The 17,404-nt window shown below is 38.9% G+C and overlaps 1 protein-coding gene across 1 annotated transcript in view; it reads left to right on the plus strand.

Annotated features, from left to right (window-relative positions):
• SLC9A9 (solute carrier family 9 member A9) overlaps positions 1 to 17,404 on the plus strand; it is a 678,791-nt gene that overhangs the window by 346,060 nt on the left and 315,327 nt on the right. The gene's annotated exons all lie outside the window — the stretch shown is intronic.

Here is a 17,404-nt window from a genome sequence, read left to right on the forward strand (position 1 = left end):
ACGACACAAAATGAGATGCCTGGATGGCATCACTGACTCGATGGACATGAGTTTGAGTGAACTCCGGGAGTTGGTGATGGACAGGGAGGCCTGGCATGCTGTGATTCATGGGGTCTTAAAGAGTAGGACACGACTGAGAGACTGAACTGGACTGAACTGAACTGAACTTTAAGTGTAAATAATAAAAAAAGTTGATACAGAGAAAGCTTACAATGAGCCAGGTGCTGGCTAACTGCCTTTCATGGATGTTCGCATTAATTTACAGAAAAACCCAACATTAGGGACTATAACCAGTTTACTTGGACAAGAGCCAGTGGAGGAGCTGGGATTTCACACTAGAAGATCTAATTCCAGAGCCTGGGCTCATGAGCACCAAGCACTGCTACCTTGAATGAAATTCTATCTTTGGAATATGAGGCAGGCCTCCAAGAGTAGGAAGATATTTGGGGTCCCAAGGGCCTGCCAGATCCCCTTGCTTCTAGGCTGGTTTGGGCTCTCCTGTGAAAGCCATGGCAGATCTTTTTTTGTCATGATAATCTGTTGCTCCAGGCATCTGACCCACCTTACTTAAAAGCCAGAGGGAACCAGGCTGTTCCACAGGCTTTGAGAATGTCTGTTGCTGATACAAACAGCCACCTGCCAGCTTTTATGACACTATAATCAAGACTACATTACCAGAGCCCACCCAACCAGGCCATGTATCATTCCAAACCATCCTAACACAACATCCATTGTATTGGAGCCTTGCCTTGTTATTAGAAAGGTTGCTAAAGAGCTTATGCATTGCAAAGAAAATGGATACTTAGTGTCTCTTAAATGAAATAATGGAGTGAAAAGTTTACATAGGTCATTGAAAAATTGTTGTTCCCTTTCCTCCACATTCTATGCCCTTTTCAGCACTTAACATGGTGTAAAATAATGTAAGCAATGTTAACAATAAGAATACATGTTTGACCTTCTGAAAAGGTAAAGTATCTTAACTCACCTGATATTTTTTAGTCTACAGTTTAACATTGTAATAGAACACACAAACATATACATACATATCCCAATGCCTGGTGGGCTTCCATCTATGGGGTCACACAGAGTCGGACACGACTAAAGTGACTTAGCAGCAGCAGCAGCAAGATCGTTTCTGTGTGTGAAAATTGTCTTACTGTTTCATGATCCAATTCAGCAAGATCATGTTTTCTTAACTCATTTTAAGATTATGGTCCGTGTATAAATTATTGGTTTATCTGCACCTTGCTCTTTTGCTACACTTTGGACCTGATATCCTTATTGGATACCATGCAGACCTCGTCTAAAGAGCCAGTGTCATGAGTTGAGTGGATACATGTGTGGGCTTTAGTAGCAGAAAGACCCAAACGCCCACGGCTATACCCAGGGGAGCACTTAACCAGAACAGGAAGGACTTCAGGTTAAGCAACAAGTTGGACAGGTGTTTGATACAAATCAAACTTCTTCAGTGTGAGCATTCTGTACTGCTAACGACCAAGCCTGCTTAGTCCATATCACTTATGTGTCTGTTTATTATTTGATCCCTGCCTATTTCTAAATTGGCTTTGAGGCAACTCATAACATGAGCCATGCATATCATGGGACCATTTAGTTGAGGCGAGACACTCAAGTGCTTTGGGATAGAGTTGTTCTGCGAAATGAGACAGCTGTTCATTGCTGTGGTTTGGCGATAAATATGGCTCTGAGCTTTCTGGCAGCCAAAGCCAAAAGAGAAACATGAGTTGTACAGGAATAACATAGTATTAAAAAAGGAAGTCACAATTATTTATAAAAATGGGTACGCTTTTTTTTCTAAAATTTTAGGTGAATTTATCATACACATCTTTATATAAGGGCCTTTGAGTACCATAACAGACAATGTATTGTTTTAGGAAAGATGGAGATCTGTTCTTTATGTAGTCATTTCTCATATCAACCTTCAATAAAATCTGACAGTGTGGTATTAAATTACAATTCCCTGGGGATATTTCATGTAATAAGAAAACCCTTTCAGTTCTAATCCACAAGTGAACTAATATAATACAAAGCTAAAAATATAGAAAATGTTTCAAAAAGTGCTTAATGAATAAACATATGATGATGAATATAGTGACTGAATGAAATATAAAGAGCGTATGAGTTTCTGCAGTAGTAACCAACCATCCTGGGACTGTGTACGGGTTCCCTAAGAATACCTCATGTATGTCCTTGAAATGGTGCTTGCACACAATAGTTTCTCAGCAGAATTCCCCCAGCCCTGACATTGCTAGATGGGGACTAGAGGATGCCTACCAAATGAGCACCCCCACTTCACCCCTTTTATTGGTTCCACAGATTGAGTTTTCATCTAAGATTTCATTTGGGGAAAAAAAGGCTTTCTGTTGCTTTAAACAGAATATTTTAAAAAAATTTTTCTTACTACTAAGGTAAGGCATTTTCCTTGTGGAAAATTTGGAAAATGTAGATTTACTGAAGGAAATAAAATTAGAGTTACCTGTATTCTCACTGCCTATTAATAACTATTGTTAGTATCTGTCTGAATTCATCCAATTATATGCAAATATTAGCATATATACATAATTAAATATATGCAAGGGCTTCCCTGGTGGGTCAGTGGTAAAGAATCCACCTGCCAATACAGGAGACATGGGTTCCATCCCTGGGTCAGGAAGAGCCCCTGGAGAAGGAAATAACAACCCACACCAGTATTCTTGCCTGGGAAATCCCATGGACAGAGGAGTCTAGTGGGCTACAGTCCCTGGAGTCACAAAGACTTGGACACAACTGAGCATGCACACAATATGTGTATGTAACTATATTTTTATTTTTAAATAATGATTTTTTTCACTTGACAATTTTATAGTGAATATTTTCATGATATTAAATATTCTTCTATATTATTTTTCATGGCTGCCTAGTATTACACTGAAAGTGTTAGTCATTCAGTTGTGTCCGACTCTTTACAACCCCATGCACTGTACCCGTGAGGCTCCTCAGTCCATGGAATTCTCCAGACAAAAATACTGGAGTGGGTAGCCATTCTTTTTTCCAGGGAATCTTCCCAAACTTAAACGTGGATCTCCTGCATTGCAGGCAGATCTTTTACCTTCTGACCCACCATGGAAGCCCCACTATAACATATTAACTTGCTATAATTTATTATATCAACCTTTTGATCATTTATAGTTTTCAACATCATTAATATGATTGCTGTGATAATCCTTTTAGCTTGATATATAAACTTCTATTTATAAAACTACCTAAAAATAAAAATCCTGGGTTAATGAGAATGCTAAAATTTTAATGTCTTGGAAAAACACATCCAAGTTATCCTTCAGATTATTTGTATTCCTTTATACTCCCACCAACAATGTAAGAGAGATCTCATTCACTCACATCTTCACCCCCTGAACTCATATTCCCTCCTGCTAATTTGATAATCAACCTCCATTTCATTCTGATTTAAATTTATATATTTCTACTAAGGAAAGGATTTTAATTATATGTCATCATTGGCAATTTATATTCCTCCCTTGGTGAACTACCTGTTTGTGCCCTTTGTCCTTTTTTTTCTACTGAAGTGTTTATCTTTGTCACATTAAACTTTAGAAGCTCTTTATTGATTCAAAAGTATTAACTGTTGACTATCTTGTAGGCTACAAATGCTCTCCATTCAAGGTTTTGTCTTTTAAATATATTGTATTTTGTTTGTTTACATAAGGGAAAAGTTTGGCTTAGACATTTTGAAGGTTCACGTGGTTAATTTCTTTTCTTTCCCGTTCCAAGTTTTATTAATTTCTGCTCGTTGTTGTTGTTTAGTCGCTAAGTTGTGTCTGACTCTTTTGCAGCCCCATGGACTATAGCCCTCCAGGCTCCTCTGTCCATGAAATTCTCCAAGCGAGAATACTGGAGTGGGTTGCCAGGATCTTCCTGACCCAGGGATTGAACCTGCATCTCCTGCATTGGCAGGCAGATTCTGTACCACTGAGCCACCACAGATGTAATTTCTGCTTCAGTTCAGTTCAGTTGCTCGCTCAGTAGAGTCCGACTCTTTGCGACCCCATGAATCACAGCACGCCAGGCCTCCCTGTCCATCACCAACTCCCGGAGTTCACTTAAACTCATGTCCACAGAGTCGGTGATGCCATCCAGCCATCTCATTCTCCGTCGTCCCCTTCTCCTCCTGCCCCCAATCCCTCCCAGCATCAGAGTCTTTTCCAGTGAGTCAACTCTTCGCATGAGGTGGCCAAAGTATTGGAGCTTCAGCTTTAGCATCAGTCCTTCTAAAAAAGCCCAATATTATAAATAATAATTTTCACTTTATTTTAATATGTGTCTGGTTTTTTTCGCATTAGAATCCAAACTGGAATTTGCTTTGATGTGAGGAATATGAGGTGTGAGATACAGCAAGGATTTGATTTTCTTCCTAGATTGTTATTCACACATCCTAATACCTTTCAACCTTAACCTATGAATTTTTAACATAATGTCCATGTATGTAGGTACATATATGTGTATATATGTTCTGGCTTTCTGTTGTTCCACTGAGCTTTTAGTCTTCACTGCTTTCATCATTTCAGCTCCATGGTTCATTTTAATGGCTAATAGATCCATTTCTCATTCCCCTCCCCCATTTTTAAGAGCTTCTTTGCTATATTCACATGTTTATATTCCAGAATCACTTGAAAATAACATTATGTTTCAAGCAGAAAATAACTTTAGGACTATGGTTAGGGTTGTATTAAATTTTTAGTTTAATTTGAGGAGGAGTGATGTTTTTACAATGTTGAGTCTTCCCACAGAGGAATACGTTATGTCTCTCCATTTATTCAAGTCATCTTTTATGGCCCTTAGTAAATTTTTATAGTTGTCTTCGCATTAGACCTACAAATTTCTTGTTAAGTACATTTTAAGCTGTTTTATATTTTGGCATACTATGATGAATGGAAACTTCTTCCATGATAGTTTCTGCATGGCTATCATTTGTTTATGTGCATCTAGACCTCACTATGCTATTTGATTTACTGTCTGCAGTTCTGAAATATAGAACCAGAGCTGATGTGCAGAATTAGGATTGATGGGCCAAAGTTATATTAGACTATCAGGTTCATGAGAGCTATATCAGCACCAGCAGTGTGGCTGAAGCATTCTAGGCAGTCAATATCTTTTGAGCAATGGAATGAATGATTTTAGCTCAACCAAAGGAAAAATGTCTAAAATATGAATAACAGACTGTGTCTAAGTTAGTGACTGCCTTATTTGTTTGTGGTTGCACTGGGTGCATTGCTGCGCACAGCTTCCTCTAGTTGTGGTGAGCAAGGGCTTCTCTTCGTTGCAGTGCACAGGTTTCTCATTTCTCTAGATGCATGAGCTTCAGTAGTTGTGGCCCATGGGGTCTAGAGCACAGGCTCAGTAGGTGTAGCACATGGGCTTAGTTGCTTCACAACATCTGGAATCTTCCCAGACCAGGGCTTGAACTCGTGTCCACTACATTGGCAGGCGGATTCTTATCCACTCTACAACCAGGGAAGTCCCTGATAACATTCTTATGGATTCTTTATGACCACTGGTCAAGGTATTTCAGAGCAGTTTCATACATCAGCTAAAGGGTGTATCATAAATTACATTAAGCTGCAATTTCATTTCTTTAACTCTTTACTGAAAATGAAGACATTGTAGCCTAGTCTACAAGAATATGGTGGGCATATGTTGGCTTTGGCTACCCGGCACCCATTCTCACTTTCACTGGTAGTAGCATCCTGATGTTACTGAGGGAACTATCCTTTCTCCATTTGTTAACCAAGGTACCCCATCCTCACCTGCCAAAGAGAAAAGGGGCATCCGAAGCTAGGTCAACCAGACACTCCTTCCTGGGGGTGTGGACCTTTAGGAGGAAGCTAGAAGTATGTGTAGCTATTGGCACCCAGACTTTCCAACAGCAAAACCCTGTTGGGAACCTCTACTCCTGCCACAGATCCCTGGAGCTGCCTTTATACTTCTCCCCTCCAATAAATTCCCTTCTGATCACAGTTGCCAAAATTAGTTTTCACTGCTTGCAAACAGAGAAATCTAAATAGTGCAAGGGAAGGAATAATCCATGAGAGTATTTCAACAAAAGAAGCTGTGTAACTTGGTGACAGTTCAGAAGGGAAAAGAGGCTCAAGGACAGCACAGCCTCTAGGCTTAGATGCTGGGACTATTTTATGCCAGGTGCATGCCGATACACAAACAAAAGGAATCAACCTCACAAAGACAGTTTTCACAGTGTTCATTATTCTTTTTGAATTCATCTCCTTGTAAGATTCACCATGAACACTTCAGTGTGTGGGGGGAGGGGCTTGCTCATGACCACAATTTTCTGCTTTCACTTTCAGTTGTTACGAATTTGATGATGATCATTTGATTTATTTTGATCATCTTTTGCTTCAAGGGCCACATTTGCAGCCGCCTCATCTCAGTCTCTTGGAAATTGCACCTGCAAATGTTCAGTCATCACATAGAAGAACTTAGCTTTATGGAAACAAGTGGCTTTTAGACATGCAAATGAAGGCTGGCATTTCTATTACCCAGAGGTCTGATACTCTGCTATTGGAAATATACAAGCGCAGTCTGAGAAAACTTACGTAGGAAGACTGGGCAGAATGTCAAGTGCTAGTGAGAAGTCTTTCTGGAAGATGAGGGTGTGTAGATAGAAATGGAATTTAAGGAGTCCTCACAAGCCACAAACCGGGACAGCAGAGAAGGAAGAGAACGTATGTACAAGTGTCTGCCCTGATTACAAAATCAGCCACTGAGGGGTCTCAGATGTCTCACTCTTCGGCTAATTTGCTGAGGGATTGGAAGAAGTCACCCTATTCATTGGTATCTCAGTTTTCTTTATTGCTGAGGTAAAAGGATTTTTATCATTTTGTAGTGGAAGGGCATTGCACACATACACACAGAATGTGGCTTTTGAGTAAATACAGGACCCATGGTACCCTCTCTATGAGGTACCCGGTACGTACGCATACCTAAATTCTGATCAAGTAGAATTTTTCTTGGCCAAGTGTTTAAAAGTCATTAGGTTACTGAGTCATTATTTTAAATTGAATATTGGAAATAATTCAGCAGTATTATTTATAGCATAATCGCTGGTGGAATTGAATCCTGTCACAGAAGCCACTTTTCAGTTTATAAAGATAACCAAAAAGCACAGCTGGACAGGTTGTTTGAAAATTCATTTTTATAATCTGTTTCCCAGCTGAGACTTCGGGGGTCAGGTTTTTGCCAGAAGCAAACTTTCAGGGACTGTCATTAAACACTCGAAGAGTAAGATTTCTAATGGCAACATTGACACTGCGTCTAATGATTTCTCTGCTTCCAGGCACTGCTGTAATAAAGGCAGCTTCCATTTTTAGGTTCCTGGGGCATATTTTATGTCTGCTGGAAGTGAAGAGGGAGGAGGGAGCCCGTTGGCATTCCTCACTTTCTCGTATAGAAAGTTAAACAGTATAACCCATTATTTACTTGGTTTAGGATGGTTTCCATCTAAGAAAATAAACATAAAAATCTGAAAGAAAGAAAAAACAGCCCTGATTACTAACCAATGCTACTGGGCTTTATAGTCTTGTTCTAGAGAACAGAAGACTCTGAAAAAATATTTTTGAACATAGAAGGGTAAAAACAAGTGACACCCTGGCCCATTCACTAAGGAGTTGACCAAGATGTTTGAAAGAGAGAAATCAGCACACACAAGCATCAGGGACAACAGAAAATGTTAATTCAGTCTAATCCCATCCCCGAGGTTTGTTCTCCCATTGGTTTCAAATGACAAGGGCCTAATTACATTGTCGTGATAAGGAAAAGCTGACACTTGAAAGCTCAGGTCCTGCTTATCTGTCAGGTCAGCTCTTGAAAGGCTTTTGTAGAGTAAGTAGTCAGGAAAAGCGGAACCTACGAAAGTCTTCTTTTTTTTTTTGTAATAGACAAGGAGGGAAGATTTCCAAATGAAATGACTATTACTGGGCATGTTGCAACTTTACTTGATCTGAGTAAATAAGCTGGCTCATTACTTCTCATCTCCATCATCTCTCAGCTTGACAAAATCTTGTCTGAAACTCTTAAGAAGGCTTCTAGTTCAGAGGTGAAAGTATTCCATTTGTCCTGCCACTGAACACATTGCATGACCGGATGGGAAATACATTTCTAGATCTCAGTAAATAAATCCCCGGGAGAGGACTTAGGTTGCCTTGTTTCTCAAATCAAGTCTGGCCAATTTTAGCTTCTAAATACATGTCATTGGCTGACACCTCAGCTTCAAACTGTTCTTGCTTTCATATTGACAGAACCATATGAGTCCAATTTATTAGCCAACAATTCAACAATAAATGAGGTGCATTGAGTGTTTTCCAAGCCAGAAAATAAAGTTGGAGGCTCAAACTATTAGGCATTCAAGCTGCAGCAACAGACACCCAAAATTCTCGAGGGGGTTTGTTAACCAGCTCGCTGAACTGAGGGTGAATACTCAATGACACCATCTCAATAAACACAGGTGTAAAGTATATCTCCTCACATAATATCTCATTAACTCACACCTGCACTTTCTTGAACCAAATAGCTCCTGGTTTCAATATGCAAATGAGCTTGCACATCTAACTTGAATAGTGAACAAATTTACCTCTGTTTTCTTCACTGTAAATATTTTCCATCATTATTTAACATCTCCTCATGGTGCCAGCAGGCATAGGGAAAAGAGAAACCTCTTTCTCTGTTGCCCATGTTCTGCCCAAGCATGTAGAAATTTGTCAGAAGATAGATGGCACAAATAATTAACAGACAGGTGAAGGAGAAAGAGGAGTCGAGGATACTGGGAATTATATCAAATGGATCAGTGGCTCATTTTAGCAACATGGGGTATATAAGTGAATGAATACATGTCGTAGAGGGAGACACAAAAATTGGTTCATTCAAAAATCTGGACTCTATGCAAGTGTGGAACCTCCACACATAAAGGCCATTGAGTGTAGACACTTGGAATGAGGCTGCCTACTGGAGCCTTAGGTGACACTGGTATGTACACATATTAGCTGACTCCAAGGAAATGAAAACTGAAAAGGAGTAAGCCTGACAACACCAACATTTAAGGTGGAAAGTTAGGGATCTAAGTAAAAGGGTGTTTTTCTTCACTCTGGACCTCAAATTAATTTACCTAAGTACTCACTACTACATTGTTGAAGGAATTTTTGTTTGTTTTAAATGGAAATTTATAAACCTTGCAACATGGACAGAAAGTAATCTTGAATGCATTGGAGGATCCAGAAATAAGAACGTAGATTTGTGCTGTTTTCTATATTGATATTCTCATATCCCATAGACTCATGTTTCATCTGCCAACTGTAGCGTTGCCCAGTATGGTGAATTAGACCATAATTGTACTCTTGGCAAACTTGGAATCCTTCATATTCCCTAAAGGAGATTTCCATTTTGTTAAATCTTTGACTTTTCAGTTCCAAGTTCATGTTCAGCAGTGGTGTAGGAAAACTGTCAGAAATGTCTCTTTTTACTAGATCAAAAATAAATAAAAGTGTGGCATGGAAAAATAGCCCATCAACCTTAAAACCCCTCAGAGTGCCGTCTGAGAGAAAGTCAGAGTTTTTTCTTTCTCACTTATTCTCTTTCTGTGTCCTGATGATATAATCAATATTTCCTGTCCAAAAACGCAATATTCTCCAGACATAGAAACCCCTCAAGTCTTCATTTAATGTCAAAGAAAATCATGCTCCGTGTGACAGATGTTTATTTTTCAGCTTCTGTATCTGAAGGCTTCATCAACTTTTAATGAGAAAAGAACTACTGAATAATGTTATCAGTGTCAGAGACTATATATAGGTGACAATAGCCTTGAATAAGAAGATTTAAATATTAGAAGAAAATAGACTCTGCCACTAATAAATCCAGATAAATGTCTATTTGTATGTGAGGATCAAAAATAATTTCTCCTGCTTTCTCTTTTTAGAGCAGATAAATATTTCTTGAAATAGAGATTTATTCCTTTGACAGACCTGCCTTTGAGTGTCTGATGTCCGCTGGGTACTGTTATCGGGTTGGGGGCAATACAAAGAGGGACATGATAGACTCAGCCTTTGAGAAGGTCCAGATCAAGAAGGGACACTGGTAATTTAGTTGTCAGGAAGTCCATCGGAAGTTGTGGTGGCCCCATGTAATTCTTCAGTTCCATATACAGTAAGTCCCCTACATACAGACCTTCAAGTTTCAAGCTTTCAAAGATGCAAACGTGTTCATATGTCCAATCATGTAAGTTAGTTCAGGGACCTGGCATGCATTGTCACATGCATGCATCCTTGTGCTTTTTTGTACTTTACTGTCTAGTACTATATGGGGCACAGTAGTACCATGTCTTTATTTCAAGCCCATGATCCAGAAGCATGTATAAAAGCAGAAATGATGTAGCTGGTACTACTGTGCTTTTCAGGGTACTGTACTGTAAGATTAAAAATGTTTGCTTTATTTTTTGTGTTTGCTTATGTATTATGTGTGTGGAAAGTATTAGAAACTTATTACAGTACAGTATTATGTAGCCAGTTGTATTAGTTGGGTACCTAGGCTAACTTCATTGGACTTATGAACAAACTGGACTTATGAATGCGCTCTCACAAGGGGACTGATTTGTGTTTGGGGGAATTTTAGTATGCAGTCCTTGAAGCAAATGTTAAAACAACAATTCAGGTCATAGACATTTAAGATGGAAAAGTGCTTGGAGATCATATAGAGCAGTATTTACCAGAATTTCTTGATCCTACCCACTCCAGTGTTCTGGCCTGGAGAATTCCATGGTCACAAAGAGTCAAACTCAAATGAGCAACTTTCACTTTCATTTACTTTCTTGATCCTTATTGAAAAAAAAAAGTTTTATCATGCACTTATCTGCACACAAGCGTATTTTGCCCACAAGGGTACACATATACTTTAAAATACACAGACATGGGAGGGGGTTCAGGATAGGGAACACATGTACATCCATGGCTGATTCATGTCAATGTATGGCAAAAACCACTACAATATTGTAAAGTAATTAGCCTCTAATTAAAATAAATTAATTAAGAAATAAAATACACAGATGTTCTAATTAGTAATTATGAAGTTATATTTTCTTCTACCCTTCTGTAGGTTTCTTGTATACCCAAATTTAAAGAACACTAATGCAAACCATCTTCTTTTAATTCACTGAAGAGAAAACAATGGCCTAGGAAATGAATTTGAATTGCTGTAGTCATTCAGCTAGTTAAGTATCTGGACTATGCCAAGTAGATCCCAGGTCTCCTGGCATGGATTGTAGTACATTTTCACTTACGTAATTTGCAACGACACAATGAACCTTCATATCATGTAAACATATGTTGGTACATACGTGTGTGTGTGTGTATGTATATAACACTAATGCTCCCTGAGAGGGTCCAAAAGGGGGAATCACAGAGGACAGTGTAAATGGTGTTCTGTTAACCAAAAGGAGTTAATTGTCCTCTCAAAACTGATCTCTCTAGAAAGAACTTACTAGCCAGAAGAATCATTATTCTTCCCAAAGAATTATGGACCTCCTCCTGCTGTTTCCTAAACTTCTTTGCTTGCCAGTAATTTGAATTTAACTGTGCACCTCTTTGTGGTTTCTCAAACAGCTCTTTTAGTTAGTGTCATAAAGTATTGGTTCTAGTTCTTGTTCAAAATTGCAGAAATGAGTCCTTGCAGACAGCTCTTCAGGGATCTTGCCCACCACTGAAAGCTCACTGTGCAAACTGAAAGGCAATTTTGAGCACACGCATGAGTCAGAAACTCTTATCATTATTTTCTCTAAGTCATTTCTTGATTTCTTTCAGAGTTCCTTATTTATTTTAGTTCTCAGATATTTTTGAGCATGCTCCACTCCCCATGGACCTGGATGTATGTACTTAGTTCTATTTGTCATTGCCACGGGATCCCATAAATACAAGTTGAAACCAAGACTTTAGACATGCAACCCAGTAGTTGCATTAAGGAACACTTGTTTTTCAGAAAAGATGGAAACAGAATGATCAGATTTTACGTCTGCTGGGAAAGAAAATGAAGTAATGTTTTGCCAACAGAAGACTGTCATACTCGATTCTTCATAGTTCTATTTTGTGAATATTAGCAGTAATAAAACATATAAGAGAAATGCTTTCATACTGATGATAATTAGCTTGACCATTTTTAAAAAGTATTTATTTGGCTGTGTCAGGTCTTAGTTTTAGCATGGGGATCCTATGTTGTGGCGCACCGACTCTAGTTGTGGTGCTCAGGCCTAGCTTTTCCTCAGCATGTGGGATCCTAGTTCATTGACTAGGGATTGTACTCATGTCCCCTGTACTGCAAGGAAAATTCTTAACCACTGGATCGACCACCAGGGAAGTCCCTACCTTGACCATTTTAAACATAGGGCATATTAATTGTTTCTTCTAAATTTTGTATTTAGAAAAACTATGATAAATTAATTCAATGTATATTTATTGCCTAACCTATAACAGATTCAAACCCGAAGTGTGCCAGTAAGCTGCCTGTTCATGTATAGGCCATACAGTCTCCTAGCTCTCTCCCCTCACTGACATTGAATTCCCTACCACTGATCCTACATCCTCCCAAGTTTTCTTATTCAAGACTTAAATGCCTCTCCATCCTTTAGAAAAACTTTCTTCATCTCTTTTCTACTTTCCCCAGCCCAAAAGAAGTCACTGCCTCCCAGAATTCCTATTTTATTATCACCTACTGCATTCTACCTGATATTAGATGTTTCTGGGTACATGTTGTCTCTTCTAGGAGACATAAAGCTACTTGAGGTCTAGGACTGGGTTAATTCATTATGGCATTTCCCAACAGATGGATAGCATTTGAACGGATGGATAGATAGCAAGTACCCAAGCTAACTTGTGGGCTTCCCTGGTATCTCAGTGGTAAAGAATCTGCCCTCCAGTGTAGGTGATGCAGGTTCCATCCCTGGGTTGGGAAGATCCCTGGAGAAGGAAGTGGCTGCCCACTCCAGTATTCTTGCCTGGGAAACGCTATGGACATGGGATTGCAAAAGAGTCAGATACAACTTAGCAAGTAAACAATGACAAGTTAACTTGCAAAAATCCAGTACCTTAACTGTAGTGCTACTAAGAATTGTCTTAGTTTGGGATACTAGACTAGAGATCTCTTCAAGAAAATTAGAGATACCAAGGAAACATTTCATGCAAAGATGAGCTCAATAAAGAACAGAAATGGTATGGACCTAACAGAAGCAGAAGATATTAAAAATAGGTGGCAAGAATACACAGAAGAACTATACAAAAAATCTTCACAACCCAGATAATCACGATGGTATGATCACTCACCTAGAACCAGACTTCTGGAATGCGAAGTCAAGTGGGCCTTAGGAACTGTCATTACGAACAAAGCTAGTGGAGATGATGGAATTCCAGTTGAGCTATTTCAAATCCTAAAAGATGATGCTATGAAAGTGCTGTACTCAATATGCCGGCAAATTTGGAAAATTCAGCAGTGGCCACAGTACTGGAAAAGAAAGCTTTGGTACATATACACAATGGAGTATTACTCAGCCATTAAAAAGAATATATTTGAATCAGTTCTAATGAGGTGGATGAAACTGGAGCCTATTATACAGAGTGAAGTAAGCCAGAAAGAAAAACACCAATACAGTACACTAAAGCATATATATGGAATTTAGAAAGATGGTAATGATAACCCTGAATACGAGATAGCAAAAGAGACACAGGTGTATAGGACAGTCTTTGGGACTCTGTGGGAGAGGGCGAGGGTGGGATGATTTGGGAGAATGGCATTGAAACATGTATATTATCATAAGTGAAACGAATCACCAGTCCAGGTTCGACACATGATACAGGATGCTTGGGGCTGGTGCACGGGGAGATTCATGTCAATGTATGGCAAAACCAACCAATATAATATGGTAAAGTAATTAGCCTCCAATAAAAAAAATTTTAAAAAGGTCAATTTTCATTCCAATCCCAAAGAAAGACAATGCCAAAGAATGCTCAAACTACTGCACAATTGCACTCATCTCACACACTAGTAAAGTAATGCTCAAAATTCTCCAAGCCAGGCTTCAACAGTACATGAACTGGTTCCAGAAAGACATCTATTTCTGCTTTATTGACTACGCCAAAGTCTCTGACTGTGTGGATCACCACAAACTGGAAAATTCTTCAAGAGATGGAAATACCAGACCACCTGACTTGTCTCCTGAGAAATCTGTATGCAGATCAAGAAGCAACAGTCAGTACTGGATATGGAACAACAGACTGATTCCAAATAGGGAAAGGAGGACATCGAGGCTATATATTGTCATCCTGCTTATTTAACTCATATGCATAGTACATTATGAGAAACACTGGCCTGGATGAAGCACAAGCTGGAATAAAGATTGCTGGGAGAAATATCTATATATAATATATATCTAGATATGCAGATGACACCAACCCTATAGCAGAAGGCGAAGAAGAACTAAAGAGCCTTTTGATGAAACTGAAAGAGGAAAGCGAAAAAGTTAAAGCTCAGCATTCAGAAAACTAAGATCATGGCGTCTGGCCCCATCACTTTTTGGCAAATAGATGGGGAAACAGTGGAAACAGTGGCAGACTTTATTCTTTTGGTCTCCAAAATCACTGCAGATGGTGACTGCAACCATGAAATTAAAAGACACTTACTCCTTGGAAGAAAAGTTATGACCAACCTAGATAGCATATTAAAGAGCAGAGACATTACTTTGCCAACCAAGGTCCATCTGGTCAAAGCTGTGGTTTTTCCCGTGGTCGTGTATGGATGTAAGAGTTGGACTATAAAGAAAGCTGAGTGCTGAAGAATTGATGCTCTTCTCCAACAGTGGTGTTGGAGAAGACTCTTGAGAGTCCCTTGGACTGCAAGGAAATCCAACCAATCCATCCTAAAGGAAATCAGCCCTGAATATTCATTGGAAGGACTGATGCTAAAGCTGAAACTCCAATACTTTGGCCACCTGATGCGAAGAACTGAGTCATTTGAAAAGATCCTGATTCTGGGAAAGATTGAAAGCAGGAGGAGAAGGGGATGACAGAGGATGAGATGGTTGGATGGTATCACCAACTCAATGGACATGAGTTTGAGTAAACTCTGGGAGTTGGTGATGGACAGGGAGGCCTGGAGTGCTGCAGTCCATGGGGTCGCAAAGAGTCGGACATGAGTGAGCGACTGAACTGAACTGACTGCGTTACTAGGAGTGAGGAGTACATTTCCACCTGCTTCTTGGTGCAGGAGATAATGTGAAAGAGAAGGCAACAGACAATGATTAAGGACATAGAATGTGTGAGATGTACTAGATGCTTTCTGTTTCTTTCCCTAGCCACTGGCTGAATGGGAAATATTGTGGTTATACCTGGAATGTGTTTTTCTGAGTTATTTCTCCTTTTCATGTCATCTTCCTTTCACATACTTCTAGTAATTAGAGCAAAACCTTAAGATTATGTATTGGTATTTAGGTTACAAATCATTTTAAAATCCATCATATCACTTTATACTCAGAAGAGACCTGTGAGACAGGTGGGCAGGTACTATCCAAATGTGAAAATTGTCTTGGATGACTGAAGCCCTTGGCCAGCATCACCCACTGTATGTGGGTCTGGTCAGAGAACAGCATCCTGGAGCGGATGCACACGTGAGAGGCCCCAGGGTCTTTGAGGCACGGGCCACACTGTCACTTTATAACTCTTAATTTTACTAACCAAACCTATTATTTTTAGAATGCTCTCTTCGGCTATATTTTTTCTTTTTTCTTTATTAATTTTTTTATTCTACTGTCTTTGGGTCCATTTTTATGTCTTTTGTCTAGATTCTTGAGGTAAATAGTCCATTTGTTTTCATTTTTTTTTCTAAATAGAATGCATACAAAACTATAATGTTTCCTCTGAATAACCCTTTGGTTTTATCCCATTGATTCTGGAAAAAAAAAATGTGTACCTTACACTTATTTGTACATAAGCTAAAAATTCAACTTTGACTTCATCCTCAAATCCAATTTTGTTTAAGAATACAATTAAAAATCCCTAATGGATACATTTATGCAGCTATGCTTTTTGTTAATTTCCAGTTTTATAACATTGTGATCAATGGATATGCTTTGTTTGTTTGTTTGTTTGTTTGTTTTTGGAGTGGTAAAGAATTTATTGAGCTATTTGATAGTAAAATATATCATCAGTTTTATTCCATGTATTATTTTACATCCCAGTGTTGCTAAGAAATTATGATTTCTTAAATATTCTTAATGGACAATTGTTCCATGAAGCTAAAATGGCTTCATAGGATCCTGTTAATACTATTAATATAAAGTCACAGAAAGAAAAATGGGGAATAAGATGCAAAAATATAATTTACAAACATGTTTTTATAGCTAGCAGAAGTCATTTACAAGCTTTGTAAGTGAAAAATGAAATAAAAGGCAATTAAAAAACATATTTCTTCTTTTGAACAGCCTTCTAATTGTTCCAAGGTGCTAAAAGGGCAATAGTAGGCACAAGTCTCTCTTTTAAGGACCATACACGTTCAAGGCCAAAGCACAGCAAAGCAGAGTTGATACTAATACCAAAGTGTTGGTCAGCAGAGATTTGTCTCAAAGTGGAATGATAAAAGACCAGTAGCATGGGCATCCCATTTATACAATGAATGGTCATATAAATGCAGAATCTTGGGCTCCGAGATTCTGCATCTTCACTCCAAACCTAGGGAAGTAAGAATCTGTATTTAACAAGGTTCCCAGATAATCTGAATGTTCATTAATAGTCCACTGGCATTAGGGTAAAGTTCTGAAAACTCTCTTGCCTAATGCGGATTCTTGGACCACAGTTGACCCCACAGCCAGGTGGGGTCAAGTGGCTTCTGATGTGCAGGGTGGCGAGCAGGTTAAGCTGTGAATTAAGTTGCTTATCTGGGCGTGACAAGCAGCACAGAGGGGTGAGGAGCAGAGGTAAGAGGAAAGAAAGGAAGTGGGTTCCTCTGAAGTGAGCTGCGTGTGTCACTCAGCCACAGCCACTGGGATTCACCCTTTCCGGTGCTCTCTGACCTGAGAGTTTGTGTTCTAGAGATTTAGAAACATTTTCTACACAGAGGAGATATCCTGAGTTCATCTTTTTTTTTTTTTTTTCTTTGTGTAGCAGAGGTTTATTAAAGTGAAAAAGGGAACGAGAAATGTTCTGACACAAACATCTGAAGGGGATGGAAGGTGCCCCAGTCGCTAGTTTTAGCAGGGGAGCTATATACTTTCTTAATTGTTTATTATAATAAATCAAAAGAATGTCTCAAGGTTGCAAAGATCTTACCAGATCCACTCCCACAATTTACATTTTAA

The sequence above is a fragment of the Moschus berezovskii genome, chromosome 1 (genome assembly GCF_049115385.1).
Source record: "Moschus berezovskii isolate FMDL1 chromosome 1, NW_MosBer_1.0, whole genome shotgun sequence".
Classification (NCBI taxonomy): domain Eukaryota; kingdom Metazoa; phylum Chordata; class Mammalia; order Artiodactyla; family Moschidae; genus Moschus; species Moschus berezovskii.